General features: G+C 44.8%; 1 long non-coding RNA gene across 1 annotated transcript in view; it reads left to right on the top strand.

Annotated features, from left to right (window-relative positions):
• Window positions 1–4542: 4542 nt before the first annotated feature.
• LOC109283659 (uncharacterized) overlaps window positions 4543–26138 on the top strand; it is a 45276-nt gene continuing 23680 nt past the window's right edge. The window contains exons 1-2 of the long non-coding RNA XR_009461773.1: window positions 4543–4738; window positions 24560–24620. This is a non-coding gene — a long non-coding RNA (uncharacterized LOC109283659). The remainder of the gene's footprint in view (window positions 4739–24559; window positions 24621–26138) is intronic.

Below are 26138 nucleotides of genomic sequence, written 5' to 3'. Positions count from 1 at the left end.
AACCAGATTTGACATAAAAGGTGAAGCAGAAATGCAGCATTGGTGTTAGTTCCTGTTCAGATGCTCAGTGACAAGAGAATCTGAGCTATGCGCTCAAGCCCTGACACAAAGGCAGAGGGGAGGGAGAATGGAGAAGTCAAAGGATACCAGGATAATCAGGATACAGTGAAAAGTAGAAGAACAGAGAAATCTCTGGGAGGAGATCAGAGCATAAAAAAGAAACTACTGAGGCAGAACGTGGAGGCAGGGAAAGTATAATTGGGAAACAAGGACTTTGTGGGCAACATAAAAATGTGCACTGCTTTCAGCAAGGAAACAACTCATAAACAGAAGCAAGCAGTAGTATGTGGGTGGTGGGGGTACAGGGATAAAGGAAAATACTGAGGAACAGCCTCAAATCCACAAAGGTTTTGGTTGGGCCACACAAATCATTGTAAAAGTAGCCTTCTGCAGTATCTGTACATCAAGTGAAAGGCACCTAGTGCAGAGGCCCAGCACAAGGTCTCTGCAGCACTTGTTCTTACATAAGGCACAGGCCCTAGGCTAGCTTGGTTCACAGGGGAAAAAAACATTCAAGGAATAAACTAGGTGCTACCTCAGAAAGGTAGGTGAGGGATGGTACTTATAACGTGTTGTCCCTGTTACCCCAAAAACAGACCGCTATGCTGAATCAGTCACTCAACATAGCACAAAAGAGACCCTAGAAAAGAAAACAGATACAATTATCAGTGCAGTGCTAGAAAACCATTTCTTATATACTGTTGCTATGGCTTGGAGAACTTGTAAGAACCGAAACAAGGTCACCTACTTTCTCTTTCTGAAAAAAAGAAAGAAAAACATATTTTATCAGCTGGGGTGTCTGAGTTCCGATCTGAAATCTCAGGGGTCGCTCAGCCACTTAATTCTTTCCTTTACCTGACAGGCATCTCCTGGGCTTCTAATGGCCTAAAGTCCTTGTTAAAGTTACTTTACTGAATGCCTGGAATCCAAATTGAAATCCACCCACAGTACTTGTATAGGATGTAGTTAGCATATTCCTTTTCCCTATTCCTTACTTCAGTCACCTTCTCTGCATGAAGCAAAAGGGATTGGAAGGCATGTCATGATGCAGTGGGAAAATCAGTGGAATCACACAATGTGTTTGTTTAAGCAAACTAGACTGCTGGTGAAGCTTGCCACTGGATGTTGCAGAAGTGATTGCCACAGGGACAAAACAGAGAGTAGAGATGACCTAGCATGGAACCAAGCATTGTTAAATGAAGTCTTGTGGCTAAGATGAATCCAATGTTAATGTTATTTGGACCGGGGAACCTGACCTCCTGAAATCACTCTGGAATTCAAGCTTATCTGAATAAAATAATGTAATGGAAAAAAAAATATTTTCCCAGGTAGGACATGCTTTAAACATTTTTAAATGTGCATGGTTACAGGTAGCAATCTTGTGGGCAGACACAGGTGTGAAAACTTCTGGATGTGAACCTAACATCTAATTCCTACCTTGAAACTTTAGGGATGTTCAGATCTGCATCCAAATACTATGATATGGATTTATCTGTATGTGTATAAGGTAGAAGGCAGGGCACGTGTATCACAGCGTCATGTGTATCAGTGTCCCCATGCTGAAAAATGGTAGCAGGGACACTTTAAATAAAGCTCATCAAACAAGCTTTAGTTGAAGTGCCCCCACCACCATTTTTCAGCACGGGGACTCTGATATATGTGACATTGGAGTCTGCTGGAGCATAGTAATGACCATGCTCCAGCAGACTCGATTGTTCAGGTCTGCGTTAATATGATGTAATTACAGTGCATCAGAGCAACTTCCCTGCATTTCTATAGGCATCCTTATAGACTAACTTTTTCTGCATAAGGTAGGCCAACAAAGGGGCCATCAAATTGGCCATGACAAAGGTAAACCAAACAGGAACAATTAGTCAGACATGAGGAGGCCTTCTGCTGGTCTGAAGCATTTATTAGCCTACAGAGTTGTTATTTAGTGCCTTACATTAGAGGGAGAATTGATCATTCACTATGCTGTAAATATACTCCATATTCCACAGATCCTTGTGTCAGCTTCTTAGCTGTGTCGGCCTTTCAGGGACTTTATCTGTGCATTATTGTGCATGTCACTGATTGCAATTTACTGCTCTGACTAGGGATTGCATCAGGAGAAAATAGAAAATGACCATTACCCAGGGATAAAAATCGGGGCTTGTTCTTAGACAATTTAAAAACATCAGGGATGAACTTTTAGCAATAGCCATATTCAGGAATACTATTCTTATTGACTGAGGCTACTGCTGCAGTCTATTTTAGGAAAAAAATGATACAATAAAACTATCTCTGACTGTTTAAAATGGGTTAAGGCAAGAGTGTCAAAGATAAGGCCTGTGGGCTGGATATTGGCCCATGGAGTCATGTTATTTGGCTTGTGGGCTCCTAGAAGAAACACTGATTTGGAAGTGGGTGAGTGGGAATGGCACCCATTGCTGAATTCTGGGGTATGGAGACACACTAGGAACATGTGTCATGGCCTGGATTGAGCTAGATCCTTTATCTAGCAACATCCCTGGGTTAAGGGATCCTTTTTGACTCTACTTCTGAAACAGAATATTCCCAGGGAGTGTTTTCAAAAGCAGCTAAAAGTGTCAGGAACCTGAGTCTCATTAAGTTCTTTGTAGTTCTGAAAACTTGACTCAAATAAATAAGATCTTAAAAGCTGGTCAGAAAAATGGAAAGAGTAGGGGTCTCCCAAGGAAAAAAAATTTTTTTTTAAAGTCTCAATTTTCTATGGTAATGTTTATGTTCTTTATCTAAAACTAAATCATTCTAAGTATTTCAGTGAAAACCCAAATATTTTCATTTATAAATGCTGCAGAGGTGTTTTATGTTTCCCTCCCCCTCTACAGAATTTAAAATGCAAATATTTCTATTTTGGCTACAATGTTATGGTCTCTGGCCATGCACCCCAAATTTTTCAGTAGTTAAATGTTAAGAGTTTTTAATTTTTAATGAAAAATTGAACTTTGCAACACAGAACAGGCATTTTTTTTAAATGAAAACCCTTGTTTTCAACATTCTCCCTTTGATACTTTGTACCCTGTTCTGTCTAAAGGACAGTCAATAACAAAGGAAGTTATTTTCAAGCTTTCCAAAGAGCCAGATTTCCTGATTTCCTTTTTGGATGGTTGTTTAAGATTTCCTATACTACAGCTTGCTTGCTGTTGTGGTTCAGTAGCACAATCCTTGTGGTTCAGTGGTAGAGACCCACGTTTGATTTCCGAATGTGCACATAATGCTCCTGCATTAAAGATCCTGATGACCTCTCATGCACACACCAGGATCCAGAAGGATTGATGGTCCATAGTACACTTCTTTCTAATATCCTTTTTCCTTCCACTGCCTTCTTCCCATTAGTTATTTTTCAATTTAAAGCATGTGTGCTCCAAATATGATTTATCTGATTCTACATTTTACCTAACCTGGATTTTCCTTTCTAGATCAGTGCAGTAGAGTGGAATGCTGTACTTGCTGTGCATCAATTAAATAGCTATAGGAAAGCAGTGCTGCTAATCAGAAACATCTAAGGCTTCCTCTTGTGAACCTTTTGAGGCAGGATAATTTCCTTTCTACTCACTGGGAATCCAACTTTGTAACGAGTTTCTAGCTTTGTAGTTTACAGCGGGGCTGTCCAACTGGAGGGGTTAATTTGCAACCTCTGAGCTCCCACTCAGCCACTGCTCTCCTATTGCTTTGGCTACAACAGCACCTGGGGACTCAGGGCTTCCCCCACCTCCTCCAGCTTCCACACCTTGCCCCATCCCAAGAGAAAGGGCAGTGCAGTTCAGCATAGCCTGGATTGCCAGGGAGCCTGCAGCCCAAAGAGCCAAGGATAAGACTGGGGCACCCATGTGCATGGTGTAGAGGTGTGGGGGGCACCTACATACATGGTGCAGCTGTGAAGGGAGGCCCATGCACACAGTGTATCAGTGGAGGGCACCTGTGCAGTTTATGACCTTGGGGGTCCATGGCTCCTGCTGGTGCATCCCATGTGGTGTGCAGCCCATGGCTGCTTAGAAGTTGGACAACCCTTGTTTAGAAAACAAGGATTAGAATGACTGGTCCAGTCAGATTAGCCTTAGTACAAGGAAGTCATAGGAACATCCATTAGTGATGCCCCTTTAGCTTTCAGTTCAAAGACTCCTGAATGGAATGGACTAACTGGAACTTGATCCAAAGTCTAAGTTCTATGAAGTCCATCGTGGATATCTTCTGCATTTGGATCTTGTTCACGCACTGGTTTGTGTTCATGGAGTGGATGTGTCCTTAAGAATGCAGGATGCTGAATATGCCATTGAAAATCAACATCTAATGGAAGGATGCTCTAAATATCTTACCTGCATTTGAAGTGTTCTGACTTTATTTTTCTACAACTTGTAACAGTTAAGGCAATACAAATAATAATCAGTCTGGTGGCATTGATTGTACACCTATGCCCACAACAATGACAGCAGATTTGTGCACATGTTAATCTGGAGGAAACTCCAGATATAAATAATACATGTGAAGAATTCTGTATTTTCCCACAAGATGGCACACTTTTCTCATGATAGCTGTGTGGTGCAGACTAACACTGGTAGCTATGTACACACACATAAGGACACTTTCTGTACATTACAAATGCTGTAACATTCATCTCCAGGGATTTTGCAGCTGTGGTTAATTGAACTGGCTTTATGTAAGTATCTGACTTAACATAACTCTGCCTCCTAACTTTCTGTAATTCTCAGAGGATTTCTGTTGTGAACCCCCACCAAGGTTCATACTTTGGGGGTGTCACAACTGAGGATTCCCATGTGCTTGTACTCTGCTAAGTGATTCAATGGATGTGTGTTTGGGGGCAATGTTGTGTTGCTCTGTGACCTGGTGGCCATCATCGTCCTGGAGATGGTTCAGGATGTAACATTCTGCTCTCCAACAAAATGCTTTTTATAAGTACAGTCAGCCTACTACAGCCTAAGGAGATGAGCCTTGTCTCAAATGCATCAGGAAAATTCTGGATCAATTTATTTCTTTATTTTATGGTGCAAAAACTGCAAACAGGTATTTCTGATTTCTAGGCCCACCGAATGTAAGTGGCATATATTATAAAAGCAAAAGTATCTGTAAAAGTAACCTGCTGACAAGTTAATTACAAGGAGGGGGTCGGTGTCCTATATTTTTACTACCTATCCATCCATAGCTTTGGCCCAAAGGACAGGATGTTCTTATAAAATACATGAGCAAATAATTAATTAATGGAAGTACTGTGTTATGTAGTAGTTTAGATTATATGATTAAAAAGGTTTATTCTGGCTTTACAATATATGAGCCACACTATGGGCAAAAATATTACCAGTGAGAAGAAACCCACTCTGTATCCAGCAGATGACTGCTCATGAATCTAGCCAAGACTGAGGCATTTTGCTTGTGTAGCGTTATACAAGTATACTGGGTTATGCTCTTCCTTTCACATAACTGGTTGGGGTGTGTGAAATAGGCCATATTTGGTTTGGATTTGGATTCGTATTTGGCCTGAATCGGAGACAGTGATTTGATTCGTCAGTTTGGATCACTGTCCCCGATTCGGCTGAATCCAAATCTAAAGATTCAATGCTGATTTGGAGAATCAGCGATTCGGACATAGATACAGCTTTAAATGTTTTTTTCTACATACCTCAAGGTACCAGGCACAGCTCGTGAATGCTGCAATGCTGGGGCAGATGGAGCATCTCACAGGAGCGCGGGGGGCCCCCCCCATGTGCTTGGCAGCGAATCCAGAAGTGGACCGGAAGTAGTTCTGGTCCATTTCCGGGTCCGTGTTCACCAGGGCTTACCCCACACTCCTCTGCCTTGGCAATCAGTCACAGGGGGATCCTGGGTGCACCCCTAGACCTAGGAGGCACCAGTTGCCAAGCTGGGAGGGTAGAGGGGGCCCTCCAGCGTGCTCCCCAGTGGACCTGGAAGTGGACCGGAAGTGCTTCTGGTCCACTCCTGGGTCTGTTGCCAAGCATGCTGGGGAGCCCCCTGTGCTCCTGTGGGATACTCCATCCACCCCCAGCATCACAGCATTCATGAGTCACCTGCTACCTTGAGGTATGTAGAAAACACATTTGAAACTGTGTCTATGTCTCCAAATCTTTCCAAATCTCTCTGAGTTGATTCAGAGGGTTCCAATTTGATTTGGAGAGATTAAAGGATCTCCTGATTCAATTCAGATTTGGAGATTTGGCCACTGAATCAGGCCAAAACTCTGCCAAATCAAATTGGGGAACGAAGTTTCACACATCCCTAATAACGGGCCCTTTTCATTTTCTGGCAGCATGAACCAAATATTGGCCTCAAGAAGTTTCCTGATTGAAATGATGAACATGTGGTTGTGTCCATCAATATTTCCATTCTGACCTTTATGATTCGCTCAGCTCTTCAGGTGGCTTGGTTCCTGACCAAAATTCCAAATGGATTCTGGTGATATGTCCAAGGTCCAGGCATGAAAAGTCATTTTTAATAGAGTTATCTGTAACTGTAGATAACCTTCTGTAGAGGGGTTATGACCAAGGTTCCCTCCAAGGTGCGCGCATATGCGGCCACACACAATTTAATACAGTGCTGCGCACTAACTTATTAATGCTTTGGGTAAATGATATCACATTTACCCAAAGCACTTTGTCTAACCACGACATAAGATTTCTGCATCATGAATGGGGAGTTCCCATTACCGGCTCCGGGGAACTGCTCCATTCCCCAGCCCCCAGTCTTATGCTTGGAGGATTATTGCAAAATCCATTGCATAAGGATCCATTACATGAGGATTCTAGTCTATTAGGCTTAGTGTAGTCCAGATCCAGGCTTAGCAAAAGGGAGAGGTGGGACCGAAGTGGCACTTCACAGATCACTACACCCTAGAGGGAACATTGGTTGTGACTTTTGCCAGCCAGCTGACCAGTAGGTGCCACAGCAATTGTGCTTGATGGCTTAGTGGGGCTATTGAAAGCCACTGTTGCTTTGGTGAGCTCTCCAAACCCTGAGTTATATGCTACAGTGACAACATGGAAATCCTGGTATAAAATTGAATGAATGCTGTACTAAAATTAATGGGGCTATATGATTCTTCCTCTATTTCTTGTAATTTCTAGTCTGAATTGTTATACATATAGTACTGGCCATTTTCTTCCAGTGCAGAGCTGGATCTTGGAAGCCCTTGGAAATACAGCTGGAGACAGGAAGGAGCCTTCCAAGGAGCTGGAAACCTGGAAGTTCCTGATCCTGGATTGAGTCATAATGTGGTTTCCAACACAGGAAGATGTGAAGTCATGATATCCCCACCTTGAGCCAAGAATCTTAGAGCCTCCAGGCTCCCTGTTGCAAACTGGGAGCCTAGCAATCCTGAAGGATCTCAGGGCCCCTGGGATCACCTACTGTGGACCCTTAGTTCCCTATTACTGAGGCTCCCAGCCTAGCTGCAACAGACTATGACAGTCTGCTATGGCTGATAAGGAGTTGGGAGCAGACAAATCTAAGGAGAAACTGCTAAACTAGCAGCCTCAGAGCTTGGGATCCCTTAATTTAGTTTCAAAATGCTGAAAGCTAAATATTTTTATTATTTCTAGAAGATTTTAAAAAAAGAATTTCCTTCCTAAATTGGACATTTGGGAAATTCTGCTTTTTAATCCAAAATGGAGAAAAAGTATTTCAGACTCTGCTATGGAATGGAAAATCTGACTGTTTAATGAAGTTATTTGTAACCCCAGATAACCTTCTGCAGAGAAGTTGTGACTTTGAGCTACTCTTGACACATCATTAACCGAAGTGACACCACATCTCACAGTCCCCTTAAGCCAATTCATAGAGTATTTTCCCTATTCCAAAGATGTAGCATAGTGCCTCAATTTGTGTAAGCAAGGTTTGGTCCCATTTTGCTACTCTTTTTGTCCAAAAGAATCAATGAACTTTCTCCAACCAACTGAGTAACTTTAGGTGACATAGAAGCAAAACCTTAGGCATTTTAGAAAGCAATAGAAATGACTAATCAGAGTGTAAACTGCATCTCTATGGCTAAGTACAGACAATCAAAAAGCCTGAGGCTGAATCGATTCAATCTTCGCAGGTTAGTCTAAGCTGCATCGATGGAAATGATATGTGAATGAACAGACATTGCCTTTTAATTCTGGAAATACAGCCACATGCCTGCAGTGGCCCAGCCCAGAAGCTGGAGGCACTACACCATGCCTCCCTGCTCAGTTGGAGCAGACAACTTGGGCCAAGGCTAGCTTGCCCACCCTGTGAGAGGGGGCTTGCGGGGGACATGTAAAGCATTCTGGGATGCTGGGGGACTGCGAGTTAACTTGGGGTGCAAACAGAAGTGTAGCTCCCAACTGTAACTCAGAACAATTTCTGCAAAGCATTCTGAGTTACAAGGTTACCACAGACCAAACAGAAGTTCACTGTTGGTTCCAGGAAGGAGTGGAATTTATGTGCGGGCTGGGAGCCTGCAGCCAGGTTCCCATAGCAATGGCCATGGCTCTCTACCAGTGTTCACTGTTTTCAGAATGGGAGGGGGAAAAGCAGAGGAGGGAGCTCATTCTTGGAGTTCCCCACCTAGTGCTGAAGGATGGGGTGGATGAATTGGAGCTCTCCCACATTGTTGTGGGGAAGAGGGCTCCAATACACCCACTCCTCCCTCCAGGGAGGGCTGAAAAAACCCCAGAGTGAATTCTTTCTGCTCCCTTTCTCCCCTCCCATTCTGAAAACAGCAACAGGCTGGGAGCTCCATAGACACAAGTTACAGAAGACACTACATTTTGAAATGTCTTCATCTGATATCTCATGCAATGAGGGATCATATTTTCACTCAATCGGCCATTTTTTAAGCAGCCTGCAGCTGTGCACTTGTGTTTGGTCACAGCTATAAACTGCTTTCTGTGGCCAGATCAAGCAAAAATTGTCACTTCTGTCTGAACTCTTGAAGCTGAGTGCCGAGTATTTGGAACAGGCTCCCCACAGAAGTGGTACAGTCATCCACCCTGGTAATCTTCAAAAACCCCATCTTGACGCCCATCTTGCTGGGATCATTTGATCCCAGCACTCTTTCCTGCCTACATGCAGGGGGGCTGGTCCCAATGATCTGTAAGGTATATTCCAGCCCCTAACAACTAGGAAATCATGAATCTGGAGAGGATCTGGGACAACAGTTCAATCAACCGATTTAACCTAAATCAGTTAAGTCTGATACTACATCCATCCAGGTTTATCTTAAACCAGTTTTGGCCATTTTGAAAGTGGTGAACTTCTGTTGTGTTACAGATATGAGACAGTTTCTGATCACTTATACTAGATTATGTGTAATTTCTGTCCCTAGCCCAAGTGCGTATGTTAAATGTATGCAGTGGAAAACGGTATACTGGCCTAATGCCACCACAGTTAAATCCTGTTGTACAAAAAATAACTGGAATAAATCAAAGAACCTGCTGATAACTGGGGAAACTATTCTATGAACCAAGTGATTATTCTATGTCCACAACTAGGTTTAAAAGTCTTCTATTAAATACTGGCTGTGTCATGCACCTACTAATCAATCCAGATAATTGCTACACATTTTCAGAGTAACAAGAATTGTGGGAAAACATAAATGTCCTTTTAAGAAATGGAAAAAAATGTTCATGTTTTCAAATGCTTTCAGACTTTCAAAGTGCTGTTGTGCACATTTGTGCATGTGAACCAGTATACTGTACTGGAGAGCAAGAAGCAGCTGGGTGGGAGGAATATGCCAGTTACTCGTGTACTCTGAAAGATTTTCTCAAAACTTTTTCAAAGTTTTTTTAAAAAATGAGAGCACTAATTCACCCCTGCTAGAAGCAGGCAATCCTAAGTAATATTTGTTCAAACTGGCTTTTGAAAGAAAAATTTGGTTTTCTCTCTTACCCTGCCATATAATGAATGTTTGCCTTTTGTGATTATGATTTGATGCCAGTGTCATTTGGAGGAAAACACATGGTAAATTACTGCAATGAGTTTTGCTTTGGGCAGACACCACAGGCACATATTCCCAGCTGGGCTAGTTTCTGGGTAATAAAGTTCTCCTTTCACATTTAGAAAGAGCCAGCCAGTTATTCTGAAATATTTTCTGCCTAAATGAATTTTCTGAAAAAGGCAGTTTCTGCAAAATTCACATGCTTTGGATCCCTATTTTCTGCCATGGGCCAGACTATATGTCCCACAATGCACTCTGAATTCCCTTCTGACTGAGCTGCATAGTGTATCATGGGAGTCAGATGGTTTGGAGGTGATGGAGTCCAACTAGGCAACCCAGAGTAGAAAACAGCAGCAGAAGACACCAGACGTAAATGACCATTACCACAAGGCACCACAGAATCATAAGCAGATGTAGTTTAACACTAAAGTGATTTGAAACAAACTGTTTCAGTTTGGTTCAACAAACATAAATTATGTCAAAACCATTTGTTTCAATTGAAAAATGACAAGATATTTAATGAACTAATCATTGGAGAATACTTTCTTATTGAATAGCAATTCTGATTTCTGTTCAAGAAAAGGAAATCAGAAAGTAGATGATTGGATGCAAGAGAAAATGACCACATGTACACAGTCAGTATAAGGAAAATTAAAGATCCCCCTCTAGGACTCCTTGGCAGAGTAAGTAAAATAAGTAAGATTATGTCAGAAATATCCATTGACTGAGCCGTTATGTCAGTGGGGCTAACCTTTTTAGCAGATGTGCCATAAAGTAATCCCACATCCTCCCTGAGTGCCACTTTGATGCCTTTCCCTTACCTGATCTGCTGCTCAGGTTTCTGCTCCCTGATCATTCTCTGCTTCCTGCTTTCTGCCCTGTCTGTTGTTGTGCTGCCTGTCTTTCCCACACCCAATCTGGTGCATATCATACAAAGAGATTGCCCATGCCACTTACAGCTCCTGTGCCATAGACTGGTCCCCACTGCCTTATGTCATGTGAGAAGATAATCTTTAGAACTAAAAGAGGAGGAGCACCATTTGAGCCAGAGTCTAGATGTCCCTAACCCTAACTCTAGACAATAATTGCAATCAAACATGACTTGGTAACTGCAGGTCATTTATACATATACCTTTTTGTTCCATGATGTGCTGGAGATCTGGCAGGTTAATCGAGTCTGCTCTTTATGCAAGCTGATGCACACTGCGCTGAGTCGCATGCAGTTGTATAAGCGGCGAAATGCGCATCAGTGCACAGGGAATGGCAGCAGTACACTTTTGAACTAAAACACCTTTAAGGTGTTCTTCCTGCCCCACCCCCTTTAAAGTGCTTTAGTTTAAAAGCGTGCCACAGCCATTTTCTCAGCACTGATGTGCATTTTCTGACTTCTACAATTGTATGTGTCACAGTGCCGGACACTTTTAAAAGCTCCTGGAACTGCAGCACAACCATGTGTACAAATGCCTGTAATGTCTGAGGCAGGGATTGAGCATGTCAGAAGAACATCTAGCCAATTTCCAGCAGCTTTCTGCTTTCAGACAAAGGGCCACAGGGGCTAAATAAAGAATATTTATTTCTTAGAGGGGGTGGGAAAATTGAGCAAACTGGAGAAATCAGGAATGTTTGGTCATGCAAAGCAGAACAGAGATTGGGGGGCAGGGAGGAGGAGGTTATGCATTTTAGAGACTGCGGTCAGTTCCATCTTTTCATGAAGAGCTCTGTACAAATGCATGCTGATACTGTTCCTGCTCCTGAGAGCTTTCAGTCTAACGTGATAAGGCAGCTAAGGGGGTGGACACAAATAGGCTGTTTAACCAAAGGGAACTGAGGCATAGGGAGGTTGAGTGGTATGCCCCAGGCCACATGGAGACTCTGTGTTTTGAGCCCAGGAATTCAACCCAGACCTCCCAAGTCCCAGTCTAGTGCCACAAGGTTCTCCCTTCTTTTCCTAGCACTCCTTGGCAGGGGGGAAATTGCAAGGAGCAGGGTAACATACTGCCACTTCTCATCACTGCCAACAAAAAACAGTACAACTTTGAGGAAGAGCTCATCTGTTGTTCCCCATTTCAAGAACAAATTAATCCACTGATATTTCCCTCCCAAACTCTGTCTTGCACAAAAAAAAGTGCATAAGCAGTCAGCAATAAGCAATGGGACCTAACAGGGAAACACAGCAAAGCTGTGACCACTCTGCTGACTCCAGAGATATTTATTGAAGAGAGAAGAAATTAAGGGAACCTGACAAAGCTGTCGAAAGGGGTATAGGTGCAGAAGCCTAACTAGAAATGTTGGTGACCTGGGTAGGAGAAACGTGGTGCTGAACACTTAGGTTGGGGACAGACATTGCACATAGATCAGTTTAAATGATCAGAAATTGGTTTAAACTTGAAACAGAACAGATGTTCGGTGCACATAAACTGGTTTGAGATAAACTTGGTTGAATGTAGTATCAGGCTTAACTGATTTGGGTCAAACCAGGCCCCTTCCTGGTTTAACTTAAACTAGAGTCCCCCAGCATCCCAGATGCTTTGCAGCCCTGGGTGGGGCTCTCTGCTCCAGAGCAAGGATGGCCCTGTCCCTCTGCTCCCTGGCTGGAGCTCTAGCAGAGATGGCAGGCACAGCAGGGTCTGCCTAGCTTCTTCCTGCCCCCACACCACCACCACTCCTTGCTCAAGCAAGGATTCCTCCCTCCCCTCTCCTACAGGGTAGACCATAGCCAGCATGTGGACCATAGCCACCTCTAGCTAATGCTGACAGGTGTTTGTGTAAGACAGAGAGGAAAAAGGCAGACAGGACAGTGTTTGCTTATGGCTTTTTGGAGCTAATCAACAGGCCAGCTGGTAATGTCCCTCCATTCTTTCCTTGGAAAAAGTTGTTTAAGAGCTTGAACTGATGAGAGAGACTTTTGTTTTCTTGATGGGGTGCTAAATGCTCTGTCATCAACTCTTTGCTGGGTTGGTCAGGAGCAGCAGTGGGGAGAGGGTGGGAGCCCCTTCCTCTCTAATCAGAGGTCCTGCCAGGGCCTGGCCACAACTCCTTAGCTCAGCACTATAGAAGGGAGGGAGGGCTGCTCTAGCACCTGCTGGCTTCTAGCCTGAGCCACTGCAGGCATGTGTCTCCTTTTTCTCAGTCCAGAGGGAATGTCTGTGCAGTTACAAACCAGTTCAGCCTATGCAGGATAGACTAACCTGAAAAGATTGAATCAGTTCAGGCTCAGGCTTTTATAATATCTGTTCCTAGCCTTCAGGTGCAGACAGAAGTGACAATTTTTGCCCAATCTGGCCACAGAGAGTGGTCTAAAGCCACGACCAAACACAAGTGCACAGCTGTAAACAGCTTAAAAAATGGCTGATCTGGCAAAAATCTGTTGCATGAAGGTTCAAATTAAAATATTTCAAAACAGCGTCTTCTGTAACTTGTGTCTTCCTGCCTGCCAAACTGTCATTGTTTTCAGAATGGAAGGGGGGAAGGGCGTGGAGAGAGTTTGGTCTGGGGGGTTTTCAGCCCCACTGGAGGCTGGGGGAGGTGTATTGGAGCCCCCCCCTGTGGTGGGGAGGGCTCTAATTCACCCACCCCACCCTCCAGTGCTAGCTGGGGAACCCCTAGAACAAGTTCCCTCTGCTCCCTTTCTCCCTTCCATTTTAAAACAGGGACAGGCTGGGAAGAAGGAAGGGCATTGCTTGGGGAAAGCAGCTGCAGGCTCACAGCTGGTAGCTAGATTCCCCATGCCCCTGGAACCAACAGTGAACTTCTGTTTTGTCCAGGGGGATCGTTATAACTCAGAACATTTCCTGCAAAGTGTTCTCACTTACAGCGGGAAGCTGCACTTCTGCCTGCCCCCTTCATCTCCTCGCACAGAGGCCACTTCAGTGAGATGATCACTCTAAATGCAGGCTGCTGCTGCAGGATGTGGGCTCCCTGGAAACCTGCTCTTCTAGTAGCCCCTCTGAACCAGTACCCAGGACTGGTGCCTTACTTGCCCACCCCTAGTTATGCTCCTGCATAGGTCTGTGAGCTGATTTGAGACCATCTGCCCATCATTTGTGACAGATTCACATGGCTTTGGTTACCTTATTGCTGCTGCAGGATTCCTCCTAGGAGGCTCTGGAGGATAAGGGTGGCTGTTGGGTGGGCAGATGTTATTTTAGCTCTAATTTAGGACATCTGAATTAAAAAGAAAACTTAAGCCAACCTCCCCCAAAGTGTGCTACTCTATATCCTGGTCATTTTGGCTTGGACAGATAAAAAAGTTAATGTGACTGCAATAACATGTCTCCCAGGCCTGATACGACCAGTGAATCTCTTCATAATCAAGGTTATTATTATGGGGGCAGAGAAAGTTTGCCTGACAGGAAGCTGTGTGGCAAACAGAAAACTGAAAGCATCAGGATTCCCTTTTCTTTTAAATTCCATCTCTGCTAACGGCTCTACCCCACTCTCACACGCCACTGTTGCTCAATGCAGAGTGCATAATGTTTCAGTGGGGGATCTAACCATGCAGATCCTGCATCAAAGTCACTCTAGCATTTCCTCAGCCTCTCTCTTATCTGTACTACTTTAAAACTATATGCACACAGAGCTGGGGAGATGAGACATTGTCCCTTGAAGCACTACAACAGCTGGCAACCAATAAATAATAATAATTCCCCTTCAGGAGAAATAAAACCATCCTGAGACAAACCTAATTTCAGGTGGGAAAAAATGCCAATAAAAGTAATGTTTCCCTCTGGCCCAAAAAGGATTTACAGCTTCCTTTTTTTCTTTTTTTTTATCATTATGCAGTTTTTTTCCTTCCTTAGCTCTGATTGGTCCCAGTAGGGGAGTAGTTTTCATGCACATAGCGTAATAACCAGGATCCCAGATTGATAAAGCTGGACATTTCTTGTCATGCAAAAGGTGACTGCTGACTACAGGCACCCCATCACCTCAATGGGAGTGAGTCCCCCTTGAATGTGGAGCAAAAAGAGGAGATTTAGGGGATAGGGAAGATTGACAGAGATAAAAATCAAGAGAAACAATTCACACAGAGCCTTCCTTCTCCACCCCCGCCCATCCTCCCTTCAGCTCTAAGGCTCCAAAACAACTTGGCATTTTTTGGTGCTGCAGTTCATTTCTTCTGGCAGCAGTTATTTTCTCTAACTCCTCTGCATTCTCTTTTACTGCATTCATTTCTAAGGTCCAAATGAAGGGACAGATTATAGGAAAAGGATGTTACAGAATGAGGGAAAGAAGCAGGGATTGAGTTTGTAATATGTGGAGTTGCCTTCCTTAAATTAAAGACAGTTTTCAGTGCCACTGTTCCTCCTTTTAATACTCTTGTATTTCTGATGAATGCTCATAATTTATAACAATGAGTTACATATTTATGCCTTGTCTACCTTATGGGATTGTTATTGTCTTAAGTATGGTGGCAGTGCTACAATGGGGCAGACACAACTCTTACTTGCAGATTCCCCCCCCCCCAATCATTTACACCCATTCCCCTGAATGGCTGAAGTTGGGCTGGCAGAACCCTTCCTCCATCAGCAGATCAGCATCCACACCAGGGAGGTGGAGTGATGCTTTCACTCCCCATCAAAACTCTCATTTATACAAGGCTCTAGGCTTGGTCTGCACTATGAGCCTGCTGGGTCATCAGAATTATAGCCAAGAAGAAGTTTTGTCACCAGGAAATTTTCTGCCATCAGTTACAGCATCTCCCCTGAACAGCAGAAAGATCAACACCAGAAGACTTCTGCCAGCAAAGTTGGGTCCCCTCTGAGAGTTTGCTGACACAGCTACACCGTTCTATGGAGTGTGATTGTTTTCAAGCCCCTCCATTGACACAGCTCTGCCTGCAGGACTTTGTAATGATGAAAAGGCCTTAAATACTGAATGAAGTAAATATCTCTCAGCATCCATGGCTGTCAAGGATTTTTGAACAATACAATAGGTACTGGCTGCATCTACATGAGACACTGACTGTGCAGTAGTTCATTACCACTGTGCAGTAGCTTGTTACTACTGCACAGAAGTGTTGCATAGCGCGACGTATGACACGATGTTACTGCGCAGTAGTAATGAGCTACTGCTCAGTCAGCATCACCAAAAAGCCATTTGGGGATGTTACTGTGCAGTAACTCCAGTCACTGAGTAGTTGTTTAGTACTTGTGTATGCAAGTAGTAAATGATGGCACAGTAACAACTGCACGGTCAGCACCTCGTGTAGATGTGGCCACTGACTGGGAGACAGGCTTCTGCATGGTAGAGAAATGATGGAAGATTCTTCCAAGCAGATGGCTCATGTGTGTGGGTGGCCTCTACTAGCACATCCCAAGGAAAGATGAGGCCACAGAACAATGAGGGCTCTATGTGTGCCTACAATATTGATTATCTTAATCCAATCCTAAACCAAATATTTCCAGTACCATCCAAATTTCAATACTGACTGGCCTGAAAAGCTTTCACATACGGCATAATATCCTTGCACTTTGACATCACTTCATAACATCATGTCATGAAAAAAAAGGCATTGTGGTATGCTTACAGAGGGGCAATGTACAACATGAACATCACCACATCCTCACTGCAAAACAGGACAAACAGCTAAGGATGGCAATATAGAAAGACAAAGTTGTGTCTAAACTAAATGGAAGTATTAATGATTTCCTTTGTGGATTTTATCTTTAAAAAGTTATAGATTTTAGATTTCTATTTCCTTCTCTTTTACTCTATAGGATCAGAAAACACCTATTGTCATGTAGGTTCTTATTTCACCCAAAGACAAAGCTTTTAAGCATATCAAAATAAATCTATGTTGAAGCCACATTACAGTTTACCTTGGGGAATCCATCCATCTGGTTTTCCAAGTTAATGCTGCAGAACAAAACCAAATGAAAAACATCTTTTGGTGTAGCAATTAATAATTAGCACACTGAGGTCAGAGACTCAAATCTAGTTCTCAGCCCTAGTTGTCAACCTCTTGCTGCCCATGCTGCCAAGAATTAAGAGCCCTACAGACTATTTACAGGCAATTCTCAGGAAGAGAGAGAGAGCACACCTTGTTGTCTAAGGAGCAGCTCTTAGTAGCTGTTAAGGAGCAGTGTTGATTAGGAGACTGATTACAAACTCAAACCAATTATTTGTTCCTATTTCTGTTCCCATAGGAGGTACAAAGATACTCTAATAAAGCTGGGTGTTTTAAAAGTAGTTTGCCTGCTTGAATGTCCTTCCTTCCTTCCTTCCTCTCCTCTTCCCAGCCCCCCCCCCCCCCCCGCCCTTGGGGGGAGGCGGTAAAAATATCTGCTCCTAACTTCATTTTTCTAGAGTCCTTCAACAGTATTCAGAGTACTAGGATGGTGAGCTCACAATATGCAGAACTCTGATCTGCAGCTCTCTGAGCCCTAAATTCAGGGCTAGGAGATAAAAAACCTAGGATGATCTGACAGTAACATTTTCAAGAACAATGAGCTCTTTTATGATTTGTAACAGACATTACTGTAATCTCCTGTATGTAGGACACATGGGCGTGTAAGATACTGCACCCCCAAAAAAGATGACATTGTGAGGGCATGGGGGGAGGGGGGATTAGCATAAATTCAAAGAATTTCCATCATTTTTTATTGCAATTATTTCATTTATTCTTCTCTATATATCTTTGATGTATAAGGGACACCCTTTTTTTGGAAGGGGGAACATATTTTACATCAGAATATATGATAATTGAAAGCTGGACTTTCTAATTCAGAGGAAATTCGGAGGGGAGAAGTATTAGTCCCATGTCAAAATGAAAAGTTGATGTCTTGCAGAAAGGCAAAAATCAAAACCAGTTTTTTCAATAATTCAAATGTTTTGTTTTGAACATTTTTAAGCAATATTGAGCCTGGGAGCCCAAGCTCTGAAGTTCTGCCTCAGCTATGAATTCCATGATTCTCATATCTGTGTTCCTGACTGTCCATCTGCTCCAGCAAAAGCAACCTGTAGAGTCAGGGCTTAGTCAGCTCCCACAATGGTGCCTGGGCCACTGCCACAATGCAAACAACAAGCATATGCACAAATGCTTTTAAGATTGGAACCTCTGATTGCCTGCTAAGTAACAGAAAAGACATTTTTAAGCAACAATAATGTGGTTCTTTAAAACTTTGGATTTAATAAACAAAAAATGTGAATTGGAAGCTGTGGGTGGCTTAAGCAGGGAGTGAACCACAGGGTTTTCAGCTCTCCATTGTAAGCAGAAATGTCTGTGGGTGATGATGTGATTCTTACATAATCCTTGCCTTCTTCAGAGGAGTGTTTTAAGGCTTGATTGTTTTGATAAAAGCAACGTAAGTGCACATTGATTTTTATTATTACTACTACCACAACTACTAGCACATAATACATCCTAGCTCTGCTTCTGAGCGCACACTCAAGGGTTGAGATTAGATGCTGTGGGTTTCCTCTGATGCCATTCTTGGAAACCTCAGTTTTGACCTCCAAATCTGTCCTTGTTCTTTCCTGCATCCTAACAGGGATTCACATGCCTGCATTCCCTGGGTGATATGGTCAAACAAACATTATTAATGGCAGAGCAAATAGGAGCTGATTAGCAGGGATTTTTTTTCCATAGTTGATTTACATTTGGTAATTGTGCATTTTCTCATTAGCTTAAGAAAAACGAGATGGGAGCTAAAGAGCTTTTCTTTTGAAATGAATTTATGGCCCTGGGCATTTGTCATTTAATAGCATAATAATGGGAGAAGGAGGGGAAAACTAAAAAATTAAAAATGACATAACTCAGAAAGAAAGACAGATTGTGAGACATGTCAAAGACGTGACATTATAAAGTCACACTTACTTTAAGCAGGTGTTGAATAAGGCTTTTTCTGAGTAATGAGGCAAGGGGGTAAAAGTCAATTCCTTTCAGCTGTTTAGTGCTGACAGGCAGCCCTGAAGCTTGTTGGAGGTATGTGAACTGGAACCAAAAGCCTAGATTTTTCAAGGATTTTCTCAAAACTGAGAATCTAGTCCCAAGGCAAATCTCTCTCTGTTGTGTTTATTGTTTTTGGAACACAGCACGGCCCCCACCCCTTCCAAGCTAGAAAACACCTAGGAGGGTGTGATTAATTATTTCAATTATGTTTAGATATTATTTCTATTATTGTGCTTGGTGCTGTGCAAACAATGCAAAGTTAGCTCTTACCACAGAGAGCTCACAATCTAAGATTTGGACTAGTAGTATAAGCCTTTTTAAGTCCCTCACCTGCACAGCTTGGAGTTGCTGCTACAGGGCTGGTGAACTAGGACAGACTTCTATTCCTGCTCTAGGCTGCAATGGGGAGAGTGGAGAAAGGGACATGAAGTTGGGAGGCAGAGAGTTAATGGGATGGGGGTAGGTAATGAAATGGGAGGTGGAAAGGAAATGGGGGTGGGGGAGGAGCAGTGAAATGAAAAAAGTCAGTCACTGGAGGATAATATGAAAAGAAGTTAAAAAAAAATTAAAAAGAAATAAAGGGGAAGTAAAAGAAAGAAAGTCCCATACTTAAATAAATTGGGATTTGGGATTGAAGTGTGGGGGTGCTTGTTGTGCTTCACAGGATGACTGGGATGTGGAAGTAGTGAGGGAAGGAACTTTTTGGGGAGCTACTGCTCCTGCCCCAGGAAGGAAGCCACAGCTCATGGGGACCTGATCTGGCCTCCTACATTGTTCTCCCCCATCTTCCCTAGACTCTACTCCTGGACTTGTCTGTGCTCCGCTACCTAGCTAGCTGGCATGGGCTCTGCAGCCAGTTTACAGAAGGTTGCACCCCTGGAGGTGGGAATGTCACATCCCTGGGGGCAGGAGGAGGGTTGCCTTGGTGCCAGAACCACCCCCTGAGCAGTAGAGTTCAGGGGGTTGAAAGTTTGTCCACACAGAACAGGAGGGTAGGGGAACAGACACTGCATCCTGGGGTGCTGAAGGACCGCAACTTGGGTGGTTCATATGTGGGGAGTAGCCACAAATTAATGGAACGTGAGCTGGGTAAACACAGATCAGAGATAAATCTGCCCAGGAGTGGCATGACTTAAAAGCCACCTAAAATGAGTTTAAAATTACTCTTGGATGTTAATGTGTGGATAATCCAGGGCTTAAGAGCTCCAGAAGCCACCCAAAATTAATGTATAAGGGCCTTGTTACACAGTAATTTTGGGCAGTTCCTAGAGCTCTTAATCCAGGGGTGGGCAAAATCTGGCCTGCGGGCCAAATCCGGCCTGTGAAGCCATTCTATCTGACCTGTGGGGCCCCTAAAAAAATTTAGAAAATTAAAATTTACCTGTCCTTGATTCCTGTCAAAGATGATAGGACGCAAGGGCAGTAGGACCCAGGGGAAGCCCTAGAGAGCTCCTGCAACAGCAGGGCTCACCTGGCCCTGCCCCCCCAGCTGGAATCCCCAGCAGGGGCTTCTGGCCTAGTACCATGTGACTGCCCCAGTGCAGGAAACTCAGGTAAGGGGGGTGGGGTGGGGATGGGCAGGGGACGAGCTGGTGCTAAGTATGGGGGAAAAGTGGCCCCTCCCCCACCCAGTGCCTGGATCTCCCTGCTGCAGCCACTCGCAGCCTGCGTGGGGCTGGCCTGAGAAGGCACAGGCAGCCCCACATGGGCTGTGAGTGGCTGCAGTGTGGGGCACTGGGCACTGGGCACGGGGCAGGCAAGGGGCTGCTTTTCCCCCATACTCAGCACCAGCTTGTAACCCAGCCGTGCACCAGCTCCAGGCTCGCCCATCAGGGCTGCACCAGACAGTGTTTGCTGCTGCTGCCCAGCGCGTGAGCTCCAGATGGGCAACAGCAGCAAACACTGCCTGGCGCGGCAAGTGGAGGGGCAGCAGCTGCTGCCGCCGCAGCGCAGCCCCAGTGAGCAAGCCTGGAGCCAGTGCAGGGCCCAGGCTGGCAGCAGGGCTGGGTTACAAGCTGGTGCTGAGCATGGAGAAAAGCAGCCCTTCACCTGGCCTATGGCCACCGCTCTGCACTGCAGCCACTCATAGCCCACCTGGGGCTGCCTGTGCCTGCTCAGGACAGCCCTGCATGGGCTGCGAGTGGCTGCAGCAGGGAGCTCTGGGCACAGGGCGGGGGGGGGGGGGGGCGCTTCCCCCCCTGCCACTCAGCACCAGCTCCTTCCCTGCTGGCAAGCAGGGGGTCGGGGCTGCGCACTGCCCCCCGCCTGTACTGCAGGGTTGGGGGGGCACTGGGAGTGAGCAGGTGTGGGAGCAGGGCCCACACCCATGTCCCAAGGCAAGTGCCAGCAGGGCCCAGAGCAGGGTGGCAGGGGCATGGGGTCCTGGCCAGCAGGGGCTCAATGGAGCCGGGCCAGCTTCCCCCTCTCCCTGCTGGTGCAGCCCAGCCCGGCACCACAGACCCCTGCCAGCCTGTGCCCTGCTCTGGGTCCCATAAGTGCTGGCCCTGAGACATTGGTCCCAAGATGGTGACCAGGGGGCAGGGCACCTGTCAAAGGGAGAGGCTAACCATGTGGCCCTTGACAGCTTACCACAACTTGGTAAGTGGCCCTCCACCCAAAATAATTGCCCGCCCCTGTTTTAACCCTTGGATTGTCCACATGTTAACACCTTAAAGTGGTTTTAAGTACTCACTATGCAGATCAAAATTACACCACTCCAGGGCAGGATTATCTTTAATCCGCACTACCCAGCTCTGTTCTATTAAGGTGTAGCCACTCCGCACAGATGTGCTGCCCAAACTGAAGTCCTCCAGTATCCCAGGATCTGCCACACCCCTGCCCATAGAGTAGGGGTAGAAGGCTCTCCTGGTTCTGCAGCCATCTAGTGGCAACCCACAGCTACAGATCCTAGAGGCCTCTACTCACCAGACGTCTAGTGAAAAGTCACAACTGTACAAGTGGTGTACAGTCAGAGAAAGTTTCTAGACTAAGAATGTAACTGCTCCAAACTCCAAGCTAGCATTAACACCAATCAACATTTGTGCAGCTCACAGTATAAGGTGTAAAAAGGCCCTAACATTGTGTGGCAACCCCATAGCACCCTTGAAAGGATCTCAAGGTACCCCAGGGTTCTGGGCTGAAGGATGCTGGGAGGCATGTGGAGATAGTAAAGTGCTAGGAGATAAACAGATATACTAAACTGATAAGCCCAGGCTCAGGCTTGTTCCTGCCTGGATAATCCCCCAAGCCCACTGACAGGACCCTCTGTACTGTAATCTATAAATTAGTTTTTGAAATTGGGTGCCACTCAAATCACAAAAGTTATGGAGGGGTATCATGAGTCCAGAAAGGTTGAGAACCACTGCCCTAAAATAACAGAACTAAATCTGGCTGAGGCCTGTATGAAATACTGAATGATAATTTTTGCATTAAGCTGCTGTATGCCTTTCTAGACCTCTGCTTTGCCTTCTATCTGGCTGTATCTACATGAGTGGTGGACTGTGCAGTTGTTACTGCACAGTCATTTAATACTTGTATAAGTACTGCCTTGCGTTAATACTGCACAGTACCATCACCACAGTTTTTTTCAGATGCTACTGCACAGTAGCATCTCATATAGATGTTTCCTCCTTTGTCTTGCCCTTTGCTTTTAAGCTTTTGGGCCTTGAAAAAGCATTTTTCCCCCCAGAAAAAGGTATATTCTTATCTGGAGTTATTTAACATGTGGTAAGCAAAGCCTAATGAATTCAAGGAAATTTGTAGATTTAACACACATTATCAGGCTGAGGCAAACTGTAAAGCCCCCTAGAGTATGTGTCTTCATTTGTTCATTTATGTGACAGCTACAGACTGTCTTATCTTCGCTAGGAATTACCTAATGTTAGCTACTGTGTGTCAAATAACTCAGAGTTAGATTATACATCTTTTTAAGGAAAACATGCCTTTTAATGCATGGACTGTACCTGAGAAAACCTTTGTATAGTGCCTAGCATAACAGGGCTGTGATCTCAGTTGGGGCCTCTAGGCTCTCCTGTCATAAACATACTGCGCTGTATAAAAAGTTTTGCTACCAGGAACAGTCCTACTGAAAAAAAATCAAGTCCTAGAACATTTGCAGAAGGCAAATGCCAAGAAGGTGCAAACACAGCTGAAATGTTTCTGATTTATTATTGGAATGAACGTGGGGTGGGGGGTGTTAAAAAGGTTTTTCAGCCCTGTCTTGTAGTAAAGCTCTGCCTTGAGCTAGGGCATAAGAACCAGCAAGCTGTTTCCAGATAGTACAACTGACAAGTGTAGGTTCCCTCTACAAGGTAAGTCCTGAAGTGAAGAGAATAAGTAGTAGAAAAATAAGATGTGGTTAGCACAGGTGTTATTCATTAAGGAAAGATTCCTTTTGCTAAACAATGCAATTCAATGTTTGTAAGACTACAAATAAAAAGGAGCAGCTGCTCTGAGAGCATAGCCAATATATGTAGCCAGTTCCCATGCAGTGGTCTTAAAAGATAAGAGTCTATTGGGGTAGAAGGCAGGGTAGATATGCAGCTTACAGAAGGTGCATCTCAACTACGGTGTCAAACTTGCCTTAAAGGGAGTAAAAGAAATCACATGATCAAGGTGACTAAGAGGACAGGACAACATTTTTATCTGTTTCTAGAAGACAGCATTGCATAACTTCCGCATTTTATTTTGTATAGGAAGGTTGGATCCAGCCAGGATCTGTCAGGGCTCATTAAAAATAATTTGATTCTAGCCCCTGTTGCTTTCCCTTCTGCCTGAAAATGACTGGCAGATTGACTGACAGGGGAAAAAAATAGCAGGACTTTGAGCTGCAGGAAATCAGTACTCTGCCCACATGAATTGAAGAGCAATCTAGAAGCACAGAGGAGCACAGGAATAGGTTGATGGGCAGTAGGATTTCATGGCACTCCTCATGAGCTCTCCAACGAAGGTCCCCACAACCAGCCTGGGAGCTAAAAGCATTAGAATTAGAACTGGAACTTGATTACCAGCCAAACTGTAGACTTCCAGGCTTGTCAAAGGGAGGCTACATTAAAAAGAATGGTTGTACCCCTATGTTTTTTCCTGCTTTAATGCAGATAATTCAGGCCTTCCCATCCTGATGACCAATTTTGGGCCTGTCAGGTGAAGGCATCTCCATCAAGAGTTTTAAGATGGGGCGGCGGGGGGGGGAGGTGTTCACAAAAGAATGAATTACTATTATTATATATTTAGACGCAATATATATTATTATATACACAGTGCCTTTGATTGAAGGTAGGTGATGGCACTCAGGATGTCTTATATAAGCTGAGAAAGGTATTTGTATGTTTATCACATATTTTCAGTCCAGCAGCCTGTACAACTGTCCTGCTGTGATATAAACAAAAAACCATGGGCTGCTGGAATAAACAGCTATAAAGAAGTTTAAAAGCTTGCTGTACATATGAAACAGGTTTCCCTGCTGTACTCCCCAAGGCTCTGCTTTGTTTTCCTTATGCTAGGTGGAGCTCTGTTGGATTTCTGTGGGAACTACCATAGATTTACCTTGCACAGTATTTTCTGTTTGGGAAAACTGAAAAAGGTTGACTTCAGTTTATATAAGCACCACCTAGTATTTGGTTTTTCCTCTGATTATTTCTTTACCTTCTCTATCCTTTCAGAGTGCGGACCAGAAATGCTGCTCAGTGCCAGTGCATGAAATAAACTAGGGATCACAGAAAGGTGGGTCTGTGATATTTTGGTGATTATAATAACTGGGACAGAACAGAAGCTGCAAAGAGAACTGGTCAGCTGTCTAAATGGGCTTTTATCTAAACTTATGCAAAGGTTTAAATTGTGTGCAGTAATGGGACTGACAGGCTGAAAATAAGGACTGCCTAAATAACCAGGGGTCCAGCTCTGCTGTTCTTCATCATACATAGGGGACGTGTCTACACAAGACATTTAACTTCGGATTACAGCAAAATACTGTGCAGTAAACATCACCATCTACACGTGCAGACACTTACTGTGCAGTATTTTGCTCTAATATTGAGTAAATTTGCTATCTGTAAGTACAAGTAGCAGATTTACTCGGGAGTAATTACTGTGCAATATGGCACATGTGGACAGCCAACCAGGAGCAAATTTAGTCCCAGACCGCTGGGCATCATGGGGCTGGAGACTGCTCCCTGCCCCCAGGAGCTGCCTGCTTCTGGGGCGGGCTCTGCCACCAAAGCCTGGGCGGGGACAATATCTCCCAGGCCCAACTTGGTGATGGTGATTGTGGAGTTGGGGCTGAGAGATGATTGTTTGCTGCTAGCTCTCCTACCAGTGGATCTGGGCAGGGGGCTGGGACCTGTCCCTCCTCTGCAGCTCTTTCCAAGCCCCTTGTCCACAGCTGGGGAGCTGGGGCTGGGAGCTCCCTGCTGCCAGCTCAGGGCAACATTGTCTCTGCCAGGGCTCCAGTGCCAGAGTTGGCCCTAACAGCAGGCAGCTCTCAGGGGCAGAAAGCAGTCTCCCAGCCCCTGCCAGGAGACATCTGTCTCCTGGCCCTACGCTCCCTGCCAGCCCCTGGGCTGGCACCCAGGGGAGCCTAGAACTCCCCCTCGCTGCTGTAGAGGGCGCTTGTACAGGGCCGGCAGGAGCAGGAGCAGACTGCTGCCATGAGCAGCAAATCTGCTCCCACTTCCCTGCATGTGTAGATGCCTGCCTGGGTTGGGTTTACTCTAGGGTAAATTACTCTAGAGTAAACCCACCCTGGAGCATTTACATGTGTAGATGCGCCCAGTAGCACTTACTGGAGTAATTCTAGTCACTTCACCGAAGCTCTCTGTGAGTAAGCATCAGAGTAAGGACTAAATAATCCCTTCTGACCTGAGAAAATCTTCACAGCATTAATAGTCAACCTGTGGCTCTAAAGCAGTGGTTTTCAAACTTTTTGAGCTGAGCCCCACCTTGAGTTACTATTTGGTTCATGCCCTCCCCGCTCATCCCAGAGGAGCAGTGCAGCCAGGCACAGGGCACCCCTCATCCTAGGAGTCGCCATGGCTCAGCCCAGCTCAGCAGGGCAGACTCCATCTGCCACAGCTTCAGTGCCTCCTGCCTTGGCCCAGTTGTGGCTCTAGGATATACTCCTGCCACACTGGACTCTCAGAGGTACAGCAGTCCACTGGCAGAGCTTGCATGGGGATTACTACCCACATATCCCCCCACAAGGCTTCAACAATGCCACCTCCTTGCAAACCCCTTGCCTGTGCC

Source organism: Alligator mississippiensis, chromosome 4, assembly GCF_030867095.1.
Source record: "Alligator mississippiensis isolate rAllMis1 chromosome 4, rAllMis1, whole genome shotgun sequence".
Lineage (NCBI taxonomy): Eukaryota > Metazoa > Chordata > Crocodylia > Alligatoridae > Alligator > Alligator mississippiensis.
The sequence above is the reverse complement of the archived record's forward strand: the minus strand, read 5'-3'. Positions and strand labels throughout refer to the sequence as shown.